Source organism: Oryctolagus cuniculus, chromosome 19, assembly GCF_964237555.1.
Source record: "Oryctolagus cuniculus chromosome 19, mOryCun1.1, whole genome shotgun sequence".
Taxonomy (NCBI): domain Eukaryota; kingdom Metazoa; phylum Chordata; class Mammalia; order Lagomorpha; family Leporidae; genus Oryctolagus; species Oryctolagus cuniculus.
Genome location: NC_091450.1, coordinates 54955402 through 54971366, shown reverse-complemented (window position 1 = coordinate 54971366; position 15965 = coordinate 54955402). Strand labels below are relative to the sequence as shown.

Genomic DNA, 15965 nt, shown 5'->3' with positions numbered 1-15965 from the left:
CAGTGAGACCAGAATACTATTCTTGAACACTCAGTGACATGGACAAAACGTTTATCCACAGGAAACAAGGGAAAAAAGGGAACAGACTCAAGTGACTTCACAACAGAAACAACAGAGAGGACACGATTACCTACCTTACCAAAATAATAATCAGAAAACACTATGGAAAAGCCAAGGCACAAGGATTTGGTCAATGTTGATACAGTGTATGGACTGATTGTTAGAAAGACACAAACCACTAAAACTGAATACAGTAAAACAAGAAACCCTAAATACACTTATACTTTGAAAAGAGACTGCAGTAGCAGGGAAACAAATACACATGAAAAAAAGTCCAGGACCAGACGGCTCTACTGGTGAGAACTCCCATTTAAAAGATAATTAAAATCCGTTCTTTCCCTTCCAAAAGGGAGAGGAAGAGGAAAAACTTTCCTTTTTATTCCATCAGACCAGCGTTATCCCAACATCCAAAACAAGCACACATCATAAAGAAAATAGCACACAAATATCCATCATGAATGTGTCACATGCCTCAATAAAATATTACCAAATGCCATCCGGGAGCACAACCAAAGCTTAGCACACTGTGCGCAACTGAGAGTTACTCCGGGAATGCAAGGACGGCTACCATACATAAGCAATTAATCCCAGAGCAGAACAAACATGGGAAAAGCCACAAAGTATCCCGATAGACACAGAAAACCTATTTCACTAAACCTTCCTTACTTTCGCAGTATTAAAAAAATAAAATCATCGAATTAAGAACAGATGGTACACCTGGGCCTGGCAATGGTCTTTCATTAAAAAGCCACAGAGCACTAACAGCACACCAAACGCGAGTAACCGGAAACTGTCCTCCTAGACCAGGACACAGACACACATTCTCGCTCTCATTCCTCCCAACAACAGTCTGAGGTCTAGAGCAGGGTGGCTGGGCCCTCAAAAAGCAAACAGACCGGAACGTGGGGCAGTTCCGGGAGGAGACGGAGCCACCACTGCTCTCGCACAGCTACTTGCACCCTGGGGACCCTTCCAGACCGTCCGCACAGCACGACCGCGACTTCGGCACCCAAAAGCAACAGGCACAACCCCAACGGGAAACCGCAACAGCCGCACGTCACTCACCTCGGTGGGGGGGGTGGTCTGCCAGCGGGACAGAGGTCTGCCAAGGCCGTTGCTTCCGGAAGGGGCCGAAGAAGAGAACCGCACCTGGGAAACGGTGTGGTAGCCTCGGACACGAAGCCTCTCCTGATCCTGGCCTGACCCAGGGGCAGCTGGGTCTCCCTCAGGCTTGGCCATCAGCGTCGAGCACGGCTCCTCACAGCTTGTGCAGGCTCTTGGGCAGCAGCGGACGCGGTGCTGACTCCCACGAGAGTGCTGGCGGGGCAGTCGGGGTACGCATGCGTTTGTGTGCACTTCCGGGTCAAAGTGCAGGACGCAGGCGCAGTCCCCACTGGCCGTCGCCATGGTGCCACGGGACACATCTGCACCCTGCCACATCCAGCGTCCTTCTGATGCCCCAGGCCCGCTTCAGTCAGCTTCTTCTGCTCCGGGTGTGACTCAGCCAAGGCGGTGCTCGGCCAAAGCTAGAAGCCCAAAGCTCAAACCCAGTCTCCGCATGAGTGGCAGGGACCCATGGAGCGCATTCACAGGAAGCTGGATCAGAAGAAGAGGAGCCTGAACTCAAACCAGAAACTCCAGTGTGGGATGCAGGCATCCCACTGCGCCGGATGGCTGCAATGTCCATCTGTTAACCAACGTCTCCCTCAACACTCACTCATGTATCCATTTGTTTTTCTTTTTCTTTTTTTGACAGGCAGAGTGGACAGTGAGAAAGAGAGACAGAGAGAAAGGTCTTCCTTTGCCGTTGGTTCACCCTCCAATGGCCGCCATGGCCGGCGTGCTGCGGCCGGCGCACCGCGCTGATCCGATGGCAGGAGCCAGGTACTTATCCTGGTCTCCCATGGGGTGCAGGGCCCAAGCACTTGGGCCATCCTCCACTGCACTCCCGGGCCATAGCAGACAGCTGGCCTGGAAGAGGGGCAACTGGTACAGAATCTGGCGCCCCGACCGGGACTAGAACCCGGTGTGCCAGCACCCCAAGGTGGAGGATTAGCCTAGTGAGCCGTGGCGCCAGCCACCTTATACCATATTTTACACCATCAACTTTCAGTTAGTTGGGTTCAATTGCTTTACCAGCTGCCCAACTAAGTCAAATGCCCTGACAGAATGTCCCTGGAACTTACACCTCCTGCCCACCCCACACAGGGCAGAACCTCCAACAACACATCTCGATCAGATTCCACTTCAAGTGCAGGGATGACCTGGAGAGACTGGGAGAAATATACATAAAATGATAAAGCAGTAAAAGTGAGCCACCCTCCAGAAATGGGGGGAGGGAAGGGGCTTTTCATCAAAGCTGGGCAGTCAGCACCTCCCCCTAAGCAGCCAAAGCCATGAGTCCTCTGTCCCCTTCTCCTGTGGTATGTACTTCTTTAAAAAAGAAAAAAAAGATCTATTTACTTATTTAAAAGTCAGAGTTACACAGAAAGAGAAGGACAGACCGAGAGGGAGAGGTCTTCCATCCTCTGGTTCACTCCCCGGTTGGCCACAACAGTCAGAGCTGGGCTGTTCTGAAGCCAGAAGCCAGAAGCCAGGAGCTTCTTCCAGGTTCCCCACACGGGTGCATATGCCCAAGGACTTGTGCCATCTTCTACTGCTTTCCCAGGCCATAGCAGAGAGCTGGGTCAGAAGTAGAGCAGCCAGGTCTCAGACCGGCACCCACATGGGATGCTGGCACTGCAGGCGGTGGCTTTACCCGCTATGCCACAGTGCTGGCCCTGGTATGTACTTCTGATGACCATAAAACTTCCTTTCCAATTAGCACTCTGACAGCCAAGGCCAGGGTAACCAGCAATGACATTCATCAGTCTCGTCATCTGTTTTTTTTTTTTTTTTTTAAGATTTATTTATTTGTTTGAAAGGCAGAGTGAAAGAGAGGCAGAGGCAGAGGAAAGGTCTTCCATCCACTGGTTCACTCCACAGATGGTCTCAATGGCTGAAGCTGCACCAACCCGAAGCCAGAAGCTAGGAGCTTCTTCTTCCAGTGCAGGTGCAGGGGCCCAAGCACTTGGGCCATCTTCTACAGCTTTCCCAGGCCATAGCAGAGAGCCGGATCAGAAGTGGAGCAGCTGGGACTAGAACTGGAGCCTATATGGGATGCCGACACTGCAGGTAGCAACTTCACCCGCTACACCACAGAGCCGGCCCTGGTCATTTGTTTTCAAGAGCAACTTGAGGAATCCAACAGATGAGATTGTCCCAGGTCATCTCAGGGTAAACCTGAGGTTGAAAAACTAATATTAGGGGCAGGCACTTGGCACGGAGGTCAAGCCTCTGGTTGGAACAACTACATCCAAATCTCAGTGCCTGGGTTCAAGTCCCAGCTCCACTACTGATTCCAGTTTCCTGCTACCGTGTCCTGTGAGAGGAAGCAGGTGGTGGCCCATGTAGCTGGGCCCTTCCACTCACAGGGACACAGGACTGACTTCCTGGTTTCTGACTATGGCCCAACTCAGCCTCCCCAATCATTGTAGGACTTGGGGAGTAAATCAATGGATAGAAGTGTTGGTGTCTGTGTATCTTTTTCTCTGTCTGTGGCTATGTCTCTTTCAAACAAATAAAATAAATAAATATTTTTGAGTGAGAAGGGGTTTGTGGCAGGGAATTATTATCAGCTAAAAGGTCAAAGTGTATTCAACTTCAATGCCCTCATGATAGTAACTACAACACCATTTTTTTTTCTTTTTGAGATAGAGTTACAGACAGAAAATGGGAGAGAGAGAGAGAGAGAGAGAGAGGACTTCCATCCCTGGTTCACTCCCCAAATGGTCACAACAGCTGGAGCTGGGCCAGTCGGAAGCCAGGAGCCAGGAGCTTCATTTGGTCTCCACACAGGTGCAGGGGCCCAAGCACTTGGACAATCTGCTGCTGCTTTCCCAGGCCATAGCAGAGAGCTGGATTGGAAGTGGAACATCTGAGACTCGAACTGGCACCCATATGGGATGCCAGCACTACGGCAGCTTTACCAGCTATGCCACAGCACCAGCCCCCACATGATTGATTTTTAAATGTTTTTTTCGTTTTAATCAAAACAAAACCAAAAATCGTAATTAGGGTCTAAGAGCAAAGTACAAATAGCTTTATAAAAATAAGTTATGAAGTGGTCAGCACTGTGGCTTAGCAGGTAAAGCCACCATCTGCATCCCATAAGGGTGCCAGTTCGAGTCCTGGCTGCTCTATTTCTGATCCAGCTCTCTGTGATGGACTGGAAGAGCAATAGAAGATGGCCCAAGTGGTTGGGCCCCTGCACCCATGTGGGAGACCCAGAAGAAACTACTGGTTCCTGACTTCAGATGGGCCCAGTTCCAGCTGTTGCAGCCATTGAGGTAGTGAAGCAGCAGATGGAAGCCCTCTCTTTCTCTTTCTCTGCCTTTTTGTAACTCGGCCTTTTGAATAAATAAATAAATCTTTTAAAAAAGCTATGAACATAATTGACAATTATACTTTAGAAGGACTTGCCTCAGGAGAATTTGGCTAACTACACATTGTTGGGGAGGTATTTCTGCTAGAAGTCAAATATCCCAACTCAAGGTCACACAAAAGACAGGTAGCCAAAGACAGAAACTAGGTTTCGCGAAGGCACAACTTACAAGAACTCTTGGCTGGCGCCATGGCTCACTAAGCTAATCCTCTGCCTGCGGCGCCAGTACTCCGTGTTCTAGTCCTGGTTGGGGTGCCGGTTCTGCCCAGTTGCTCCTCTTCCAGTCAAGCTCTCTGCTGTAGCCCGGAAAGGCAGTGGAGGATGGCCCAAGTGCTTGGGCCCTGCACTCACATGGAAGACCAGGAGGAAGCACCTGGCTCCTGGCTTCAAATCGGCGCAGCGCGCCAGCCGTAAGGGCCATTTGGGGGGTGAACCAATGGAAGGAAGACCTTTCTCTCTGTCTCTCTCTCTCTCTCTCACTGTCCAACTCTGCCTGTCAAAAACAAAAAGAACTTTTGTGTTAGAGATAAAATATAGAGAAATACATAGTTAATTTTATATACTTAAATTCCAAAAGCAGGAAATGCAAAAATTAGTCCTGTTTTTCTTAAGGTTTATTTCATTTATTTCAAAGCCAGAGTGACAGAGAGAGGGAGAGAGACAAGGAGAGAGAGATCTTGCATTCATTGGTTCATTCCTCAGATGGCTGCAGCCTCCAGGGCTGATCCACGCCAAACCCAGGAGCCAGGAGCCTCCTCTGAGTTTCCTCCATGGGTGCGGGGGCCCAAACACTTGGCCATCTTCTGCTGCTTTCCCCAGGTCATCAGCAGGTAGCTGGATCAGAAATGGAGCAGCTGTGGCACAAACTGGCACCAACATGAGATGCTGGCATAGAAGGCAGCAGCTTTATCTGCTTTGTCAAAATGCCCGCCCAAAAATTTATAGTTGTTATAATAATGCTAAAATACACACACCTTACACAAAGAATGTTAGAGCTCGAAGGGACTGCTACACAATAAATCAATTTAACAGTAAAAGAAGTAAAACTTTGGAAACTTAACTTTTGCATTTTGCCATTTGTGCTAATTCACAACCTACTCTACTATAGTTAATTTTATTTTAAACATAAGAAAGAAGGAAACTGGGGTAGATGGAAGGAAGAAAAGGAAAAAAAGAGAAAACGGAAGGAAATGAGCAAAGTACCCAAAATGCTTTTATCTCCTTGATATGAAGGCATCCTTCTCAGGTCCTCAGAATTAGCTTCCTGTGCCCACCATTTCCCTTAGTTTTCCTTCTGTCCTCTAGGGTCTTACACGTGAGAGAGTGTGTATGTGTGTGAGCCTATGTGCCAGTGTGTGCCTATGTGTGCACATATGTGTGCCTGTGTGTACCATGCATGTGTCTGCAAGTGTCAGTGCCTGTATGTATGCCAGTGTGTGTGCAGTGTCTTCCTCTGTAAATGCCATGTGCATATGTGTGCCTGTGTGTCCACATATGTGTCTGTGTGAGCATGCACTGTGTGCATGCCTATGTGAGCCTACAAGTGTGCATGCCTGTGTGTGCCATGAATATGCCTGTGAGTGTGAGTGTATGTGAGTGTGTGTCTCTCTATGTGCCATGTGCATGTGTGTGCCTGTGTCATGTTTGTCCACATATGTGGCTATGTGAGTACACACTGTGTGCATACCTGTGTGGTCATGTGTGTCCCTGTGAGTGTGCATGCCTGTGTACACCATGAGTACGCCTGTGAGTGAGAGTGTGTGCGGTGTGTGCGAGTATGGGTTCACAGTGCTGGCTTCTCTCTCCAGCCCCCTTTTGAGCTTTTTGTCCACCTTGCTTCCATGCCTTCTTCCTGCTTCTCCTCCTTCCCTCAACCTGCCTCTGCTCCACAACTCCTCACAACACAAAAGGCACCAGCAAGAAATGCTAGAACTCAAAGTTCTTCACAATGTTACATATCTCTTATCTAACCTTTTCTATATGGAAAACTGACATTCTGAAAGGTTGCATACATAATTTGCCCACAGTTGCAAAACTAACAAATGACATAATCAAAATAAAAATCCAAGGATCCCCATTAAAGCACCTAAGGAACGCACAGAAAGTTATTTTTAAATCCCAAGTGGGGAAGAGCTTTCTCAGAAACAAGAGGTAAAGGTTTTTAAATACTGCCGGCGCCGCGGCTCACTAGGCTAATCCTCTGCCTAGCGGCGCCGGCACACCGGGTTCTAGTCCCGGTTGGGGTGCCGGATTCTGTCCCGGTTGCCCCTCTTCCAGGCCAGCTCTCTGCTGTGGCCAGGGAGTGCAGTGGAGGATGGCCCAGGTGCTTGGGCCCTGCACCCACATGGGAGACCAGGAAAAGCACCTGGCTCCTGGCTCCTGCCTTCAGATCAGCGCGGTGCGCCGGCCGCAGCGCACCGGCCGTGGCGGCCATTGGAGGGTGAACCAACGGCAAAGGAAGACCTTTCTCTCTGTCTCTCTCTCTCACTGTCCACTCTGCCTGTCAAAAAATTTAAAAAAAAGGTTTTTAAATAAATACCTTACATATTTTATTGCATTAAATGTTTTTGTCTGGCCCAAATCTCTCTCTCTCTCTCTCTCTCTCTCTCTCTCTCTCTCTCTCTCTCACACACACACACACACACACACCAAATTCAAAACAAATGACAAATTAAATGGGAAACTGCAAAACAAATAACAAAAGCTAATTTCCTTAATTTATAAAAAGTGCTTACATATCAATAAGGAAAACTTCTTTCAAATGTAATTTCTTGATGAAAGAAATTCAAATGAATTTTAGAGATTTTTTTAAATCCCTTTAAATTAAAGAAATACAAATTAAAAGCCAACCTACCATTATTTTCATCTAGACTGCTGAAAAGTCAAAGTAGTAACATACAGAAAAGTCATTCTAATTCACTGTTCCCTGAGTCTGAATCTCTGGGGCTGAGTGGCCATATGCCTATCCAAAGTTTCAACGTGCATCCCCTTAGGAAGCCACCAATCCCACCTCTCAGACTGTGTCCTCCCATACTTGCCTCACATGCACAGGAACAAGCTGAGCTGTTCATAACAGCAAGACTGGAAACAACCTAAATGTCCAATAACAGAAAACCTTTAGACAATCATTTTCCAAACAACAGAAAACCTCACATGGAATATCATGCAGTCATTAAAAGAATGAGGCTGATAGGCATAAACTGAAGAAAATGTCCCCCAAAAAGACTCATTTAGTGAAAAAATACTGAATCTTCTTTAATATAAAAGGGGATGTATATGTGGACTAAGATGCATACACAGAATTCCCCCAAACACAGAGGGACCACTAACAGTCCATCACACCAAAACTCCGGACGAACCTTCAGACTCTTCTAGTTCTGAAAAGCTTTTACCTTAATAAGCTCCTCCCACCACGAACCTGCCTTAGCCTTCCTCAAGAATGCGCTTGACCTCATGAACACTACACAATGAAGGTCTCTGTTCCTTCTGAACCCATCCTTCCTCCTACCAACTCATCAACTGGGACCTCTTTCTATACCCCAGCAGCTCTGAATCTCTCTTCATGGCTTAATACTTCTTCCATTCCTAATATCAACTCACTGTTCCCATGAACAAACCTTAGCCTTCCAAAGTCTGCCGGCCATAACTCAAAGTTGGCATTCTTTGTGCTACCCATTGATTCTTTTCTGATTCATTTCATTCTTTATTTCAGCAAACATTTACTGAGTGACAACTGTGTACCAGGATCCTAAGTCAAAAAAGAGAAACCTGACACCTGGTCCCTGTCTTAAGAAATTTGCAGCTTAAGACAATTTTTCAAAATTTCTTATGCCTGGGGGATGGCACTGTGATGTAGTAGGCTAAACCTCCATCTGTGGTGCTGGCATCCCATATGGATGCCAGTTCATGTCCCAGCTGCTCTTCTTCCTAACAAGCACTCTGCTATGGCTTGGGAAAGCAGTGAAAGACAGACCAAGTGCTTGGGCCCCTGCACCCATGAGGGGGACCCAGAAGAAGAAGTTCCTGGATCCTGGCTTCAGATTGTCCCAGCTCTAGCCATTGCAGCCAACAGGGGAGTGAACCAGCGGATGGAAGAACTCTCTCTGTATCTCTCCCTCTGTCTGTAACTCAGCTTCTCAAATAAATAAGTAAATCTTTCTTAAAATAATTTTTTTTTAATTTCATATGCCTCTATAGCATATAAGCAGGAAAGAATCAGATGTAGGGAAGCAACCATCACATGTCTGGCTACACCAACCAAATACAGGAAGGAACAAAGACTGAAGGTGGTGGTCAAAGTAGGTACCAGTTTTGTATGCTGGCATTTTTGGGGTCTTATTTTTATTTTTATTTATTTTGGGGGTTTTACTTATTTATTGGTAAGAATATATTTCTATATTTACATGCAATTTAAAATAAGCATTAAGAAAGAGGTGATGGGAGCCAGCATTGTGGCATAACGGGTAAAGTTACCACCTGGGACACTGGCATCTCATATGGGTACCAGTTTAGGTCCTGGCTGCTCCACTTCCAATTCAGCTCCCTGCTAATGGCCTGAAAAAAGCGGTGGAAATGCCCAAGTGTCTGGCCCCTGCCACCCATGTGGGAGACGTGGATGAAGCTCCTGGCTCCTGGCTCCAGACTTTGGCCTGGCCCAGCCCCAGCCATTGCTAGAAAAATCTTTTTAAGAAAGAAGAGGGAATATCTAATGTCTATACTCTGAATGCTGCATAGCATGGTGCCTGACACATAAATGGTGCTCTGTAAATGGTCACTAAATGAGAGAAGGGATGGATGCACAGTTCCACAAAGCAGAGTAGTGAGAAAAAAACAACCATGCTCAACAGTTGATTACTGCCTTTACTCAACTGTGCTTTTAAAGTTCATGTTGGGCCTCTCACTACTGACATTTTGGACTTCACTATAGGAGACCTTCCTGTGCATGTTAGGGTGTTAAAGCTGCAGGCCTGGCCTCTAGCTGGCCAGTAACACCTCCAATGCTGTGAAAATCAAAACCTTCCCCCAGGGAACGCGATTTGGCCTAGCAGCCAAGAGAAAGGTTACTTCCAGGGGGCTCTAATTCCACCACAGGCTACAACTTGGATCCTGGGGCATCACCACCCAAATTCTTTTGATGTCAAGATCCCAAACCCACATCACAAGCTCCTATCCTTCATATTCTCCCACCCAAGCCAACCTGGATATCCAGCTGATGGCTTTTGGCCCTGAGTGGTGTGCACCTGGCTGCCACCATGGGCTTCTAAGCACTCTTTGGCTAAGTTGAGAAAACACCAGGACCACCTCAGCCCAAGCTGTCATTCAGCTGAGACTCAGAATCCACTCCCTGCACTCTGGATGACTTCCTGTTATACTAAAACTGCAGCTATTTCTGAAACATCTCTCCTTTCCTCAAGGAGTCAACAACACCTCCGCCACCTGCCCTTCTTCTCCAAAGAGTTCCTCCAAGATAAACTCTATTCAATGTCCTTTCCTAAGACATCTTAGGTGCTTAATAAATATTTGTCGAATTTAGGAAAGAGAAAAAACAACAAGCTTATGATGAGGGAGAAAACAGCTCTAAATTTCATTCTTATTGAAGAATTTTTTTCTCCAATTTTAAGTAACCTTAAGGAAAGTCAACACCATCCTCTAGTTTCTCAAGGCTACCAGCACTGTTGCTGCAAAGAGATCCTCGGGATGACCATTAAAGTGTACTGAGATTTTAGAAGAAGGCATACAACTGCAATGCTAATTGAACAAATGAACTGCAATGCTGCCAACAAACGTGAGCCATTCTTAACTCCACAAGTCAATGAGATGCAGAAAAGGACGGCAGCCACATGACAGAACACCAGGGCAACTGCACAGGCTAAGGACCCACCCCGGCATGCAGCACAGGCTCACCAACATCTCCTGAGGGTCCGAACTGCTCTGCAGCAGGAGAAGCGGACGTTAAATAACTTAACCAGTAAAGGCAGCTGTACAATAGCTTCGGAATCACGTGCCCCCTTTCCACCTAACCCTAGTGCCTTCCCTGGGTTCCAGTTTCTGGTCAGAAGAGAGAGGCAGGGGCCTGCACTGTGGTGTAGTGGGTGACGCCATCACCTACAGTGCCAGCATCCCATATGGACACCAATTCCAGTCCTGGCTGTTCCACTTCCCATCCAACTCTCTGCTGTGGGCTGGGAAACAGTAGAAGATGGCTCAAGTCCTCGGGCCCCTGCATCCGCATGGGAGACCAGGAGGAGGCTCCTGGCTCTGGATCAGCGCAGCTCCGGCTGTTGCAGCCATTTGGGGAGTGAACCAGTAGATGACCTCTCCCACTCTCTCTGCCTCTGCCTCTCTATAACTCTGCTTTGCAAATAAATGAATAAATCTAAAAGAAAGAAAGGAAGGAAGAAAGGAAAGGGAAACAGTACTATGTTCCACTTCAAGACTAAGTTCCTAATGAATCCAAACACAACAATTTCCACCAGCTTTTGTCTCAGAGGGTAATTATGGAATAAGCAGCTTGGCAAAAGCTTTCGCAAAACAGAGCCAATCATTTCTCAAAATGTGTTCTAAAATTTTTTCTTGACCTTTAGCTTATGGTAGCTTAGACAAGTATCTTAAAAGCATTTCAAGTCAGCCATTTGTGGTAAATTGTGAGCAAGATTACTTTAGCCAAAAAAGTTTATTTCCATCCCTCTCTCCTAACTCAGAAGTAGCATCTGACCAGGTTTATTTAGTTCAAGCTTTCCAGAGTAACGTGTTTCTGGATAGTTTCTGAACATTAGAAGATCTTAGCTGCAAAGGAGAAGCTTTGTCCTTAAGGGGTATGAATGACCCAGCACGCTACTACACGGGAGGTGCAAGGGCTGGTGCTGGCCTGCACACCGCCTTCCCCACCGCTCTATGGAAATAAAGCACTGAGTGCACACAGCATTTTTTGAAAACCGCTGACAGACAAAACATTGTTGAGAGCATTCCATGCTATGAAGGGCCGGGTATGTGCCTGCACAGTAGAAAGTGTTTCACACAGAGGTCGGCATTATGGTGTAGTGGTAAAAGCTACTGCCTGTGACGCCAGCATCCTATATGGGCACCAGCTGGAGTCCTGGCTGCTCCACTTCCAATTTAATTCCCATCTAATGCACCTGGGAAAAGCAGTGGACGATGGCCCCAAGTACTTGGGCACTCACACACATGGAAGGAGACCTGGAAGAAGCTCCTGGCTCCTGGCTTTGAGCTGGCCCAGCCCCAGCCAATGTAGACATCTGGGGGAATGAACCAGCAGATGGAAGATATATCTCTCTCTGTCTCTCTCTCTCTCTGTCTCTCTCTTTCTCCCCCCCCCCCGTCTCTCTGTAACTGACTTTCAAATGAATAAAGGAAGGAAGGGAGGAAGGAAGGAAGGGAGGGAGGGAGGGAGGGAGGGAAAGGAGTTTCACACAAATCCAAATACAATAAGAGAGAACATATGTCATAAAAGTTTCCATTCAGCCTCACACCGTGAGTGCAAATAGGGAGAGGGGCTCTTCTAGGATGAAGACAGCTGAGAAAAGGAAGAAATGTGACTCCAGTGGGGTACACAGGTGCACACAACACAAACAGAACAGCCTCCCTAGTGCAGGAGTCCCTGTTCTCTCCTCCTTCCAGTGCACTGCCTCACCCCTCAGCAGGAGAATGTCCTTGGAGCAGTGGGGTAACCATTCACCATCACAGGGCAGCGTGGTGAACCATGGCACATGACTGCCAGGGCCTAGCTGCCTATGGGAACTACGCACCATGGGCACTCTGGGAGAATCCCCTGTCCTCACGCCTTCTACCCCAGCCACACTGGTCCACTCACAGTTCCTCTCCAGCTTTGCCCCGTATACAGTATTGTCATCTAAGCCCAGCTCACGCCCTCATCCTCAACACAGCTCCTGCAGCATGTCTTCCTCATGCCCCCTATCTATGCTGCCCAAGAATCCCTCCGTCCATCCACTGTAACCCACAGAAACACTGGGCTCACCCCATCAGGGTACAGCAGTGCCTCTGTTTACCATCAGGGTAGCTCCTGGAATGAAAGGTTGCTCCTCAGCCCATTTGCTTATAAAATTCAGGGCAGGTCTCTGGCACAGCAGTTAAGTTGCTTGGGACACTGACATCCCATATCCATCCCATATCCTGGTTTGAGTCCAGACTATTCTGTTTCAGATTCAACTTCCTGCTAATGCCTGAGAGGCAGCAGATGATGGCTCAATCACCTGGGATCCTACCACCTACATGGGAGACCTGGACTGTGTTCCAGGCTCCTGGTTTCCATCAGCCCAGCCCTAGCTGTTATGGGTATTTGGAGACTGAACTAGCAGGTGGAAGATCTCTGACTCTCTCTCTCTATGCCTCTCTGCCTTTCAACTAAAAATGAAAATTTTAAACACAATCAAAATAAGAAATTCCAATGTGAAAAAACCGAAGCAACCCCATAGGGGACCTTTCTTAAGAAATCCATAGAGGCTTATGGTAATGGCTCTGACTTTTGTTTCTTCTGAACCCACTTCAAGATCTGAACTTCACCCTTTAAAAGTGTTTGTTCTGAATGATTCATCCTGTATACAAACTCAACATTCATCATTTCTAATATTACTTTCCATTTTAAATCCCTTCATTTATCCACTCCTTATCAGCATTTTCAGTTAACAATAAATATAATTACATAGTTTATAAGTATACAAATACATACCATGTAGATACATAAATACATGAGTTATAAATAACTGCAAGCTCTAGAAACCCTCTCTACACTAATAAACAATGTGACAGACAAAATTAAAATGACCATGTCCCACCACTAGCACTATATTTTGTCTCTGATAAGCAGAATTGGCACACCTTTGGTCCAACGCAGAAATTCATACATTCCTATGAAAATAAGGAAGTTCAAGGATCATAAGCCCTGAAGTTATTCCTATGTAATTATTTTTACAACTTATTTTACTTATTGAAAAGACAAACACACAAATCTCTCTATGGCTGGTTCACTACCCAGATGCCTTCAACAGGCAGAGCTAGAACTCAGTGTAGCTCTCCCACATGGGTGGCAAGGACCCAACTACTTGAGGAAGCTGGAATCAGGAGCTGAACCAGGAATCAATCCCAGACACTCCAATATGGGATGCAAGCATCCCAAGCAGCATCTTAACCAGCATACCACACACCTACTCCCTTACCTAATTCTAATTATTTTATTTATAAAATAAACATGTAATAAAAAATTCAAAAGGTATACAATCAAAATGAAGTCTACGCACCTCTTCTTCCACCACTCAGTGCCCCTCGCCAGAGCAATCAGAGTTACTAGAGTTGGGAGTTTCTTGACAGACAGCCTAGTGTACAGACATATACCCTTTTTTCTTTAAGATTTGTTTATTTATTTGAAAATCAGAGTTACAGAGAGAGAGGGACAGAGAGAGGTCTTCCATAAGCTGGTTCACCCCCCAGATGGTCACAACAGCCAGGGCTAGGCCAGGCCAGATCCAGGAGCCCAGAGCTTCATCCAGCATCTCCCACGGGGGTTCAGGGGCCCAGCACTTGGGCCATCTTCCCCTGCTATCCCAGGAGCATTAGCAGAGATGGAAGTGAAGCAGCCAAGAAGTGAATGGGCACCCATATGGGATGCCAGGCATTGCAGGCGGTACCTTTACCTACTGTACAACTAAACTGGCCTCTCTCTTCATTGCATAACTCGTAGCAAATCAAACACTTTTCTGCATACAGATATTTACACTGACTATACTTGGAGAATACTCTGATCAGCTCATACAGACCAGAGCAGCCCCACTCCTCTTTAATGGCTACACGACACCCAGTGTGTGTAGGTACTTCAATGGCTACGCGACACCCAGTGTGGGTAGGTACTTCAATGGCTACGCGACACCCAGTGTGTGTAGGTACTTCAATGGCTACGCAACACCCAGCGTGTGTAGGTACTTCATTTTACTGATGTGATTTCCTACTGGAAAGCATTTTGGCTTTGTCCAACCTTCTATTAGTTCAAATGATGATGCAATGCATATTCTTATACCCATATGCAACAGTAACTCTAGGATAAAGTCTGAGCCATGGAACTGCTGGGTGAAACAATATGTTCATTTCACATTTTAACAGATATTGCTAAACAGTATTTTTTCACTTATACAAGAAATATGAGAACCTACTTTTCTATTTAAGGCTCTTACCAATAAACTACACTATTAAATGTTCATTCTTTTTAAAGATTTATTTATTCATTTAAAAGGCAGAGTTTACAAAGAGAAGGAGAGACAAAGAGAGACATCTATCTGCTGGTTCATTCCCCAAATGGCTGCAATGGCTGGAGCTGGGCTGATCCGAAGCCAGGAGCCTCTTCTAGATCTCCGACATAGGCACAGGAGCCCAGGGACTTGGGCCACCTTCTACTGCTTTTCCAGGCCATAAGAGGCAGCTGGATCAAAAGCAGAGCAGCCAGCAGCCAGGACTCAAACAGGCTCCCTACACGGGATGCCAGTGTTACAGGCAGCAGCTTTACCTGCTATGCCACAATGCCGCCCTAATTTGTCATTCTAATGTATAGTTTTTCCACAAAGCTTTCCCAAAAAGCCTCAAACTCCACAAGAATACTAACTCTGTAACTGCAGGGTTCAGCAATCCTGTGTATTCAAATGTTGTTAGAAGAATGTATGACCAAGCAAAAGGTAAGGTTTATTACTTTGACTATCATAAACAAATATGCCTAAAACATTGGCCATTTTTCCACTTCCAGAAGGGAGGAAGAAAGCAAAGATGAATGGATTGATTCTTCTATAAAATTATGTCTCCTACAGGTATTAAAAGAACAGAAAGGACAGGTTGTGATGCAGCAGGTTAAGCCACCACTTGGAAAGTCCATATCCAATCAGAGCACCAGCTCGAGACCCAGCGATTCCACTTCCTATCCACCTCCCCAACAATGCACCTGGGAAATAGCACGTGAAGATTCAAGTACTTGAGTTCTCACCCCCAAGAGGGAAACCAAGATGGAATTCCAGGCTCTTACCTTGAGCCTGGCCCAGCCCTAAGTTCCAGGCCTTGGGGGAGTGACTGAGAATAGAACCAAGTGCTTCGGTGCCTCAGGCGAAGTATTAGACTAGTGAGCTGTAGTGCGGACAGTGCCATTCATTTTAATATTTCACAAAGTATTTTTCATTAGGGAACTCTCTAATAAATAAAAAGAAAACACATTATATTTATATACATGTTGTATTTTTTTTTAGTATTTGGAAATTGCCAGGCAACAAAAAAAAAAATACCAAAACAAAATAGTCAGCACTGTGAGGTAGCGGGAAAAGCCACGGCCCCCAGTGACGCCACCCCATAGGGGCGCCGGTTCGAGTACGGCTGCTCCACTTCCGATGCAGCTCTCTGCTGGGGTCTGGGAAGG

At 46.5% G+C, this 15965-nt stretch overlaps 1 long non-coding RNA gene across 5 annotated transcripts in view; it reads right to left on the bottom strand.

Annotated features, from left to right (window-relative positions):
• The window catches only part of LOC103346531 (uncharacterized), a 328438-nt gene that overhangs the window by 108371 nt on the left and 204102 nt on the right, over positions 1–15965 (bottom strand). For 2 of the 5 annotated variants that reach the window (XR_011384399.1, XR_011384400.1), the window contains exon 1: positions 1126–11889. The exons of 2 other annotated variants lie outside the window; for them this stretch is intronic. This is a non-coding gene — a long non-coding RNA (uncharacterized lncRNA). Of the gene's footprint in view, positions 1–1125; positions 15790–15965 lie in introns of those variants that run through there. One more of the 5 variants, XR_011384398.1, reaches the window with a different exon arrangement.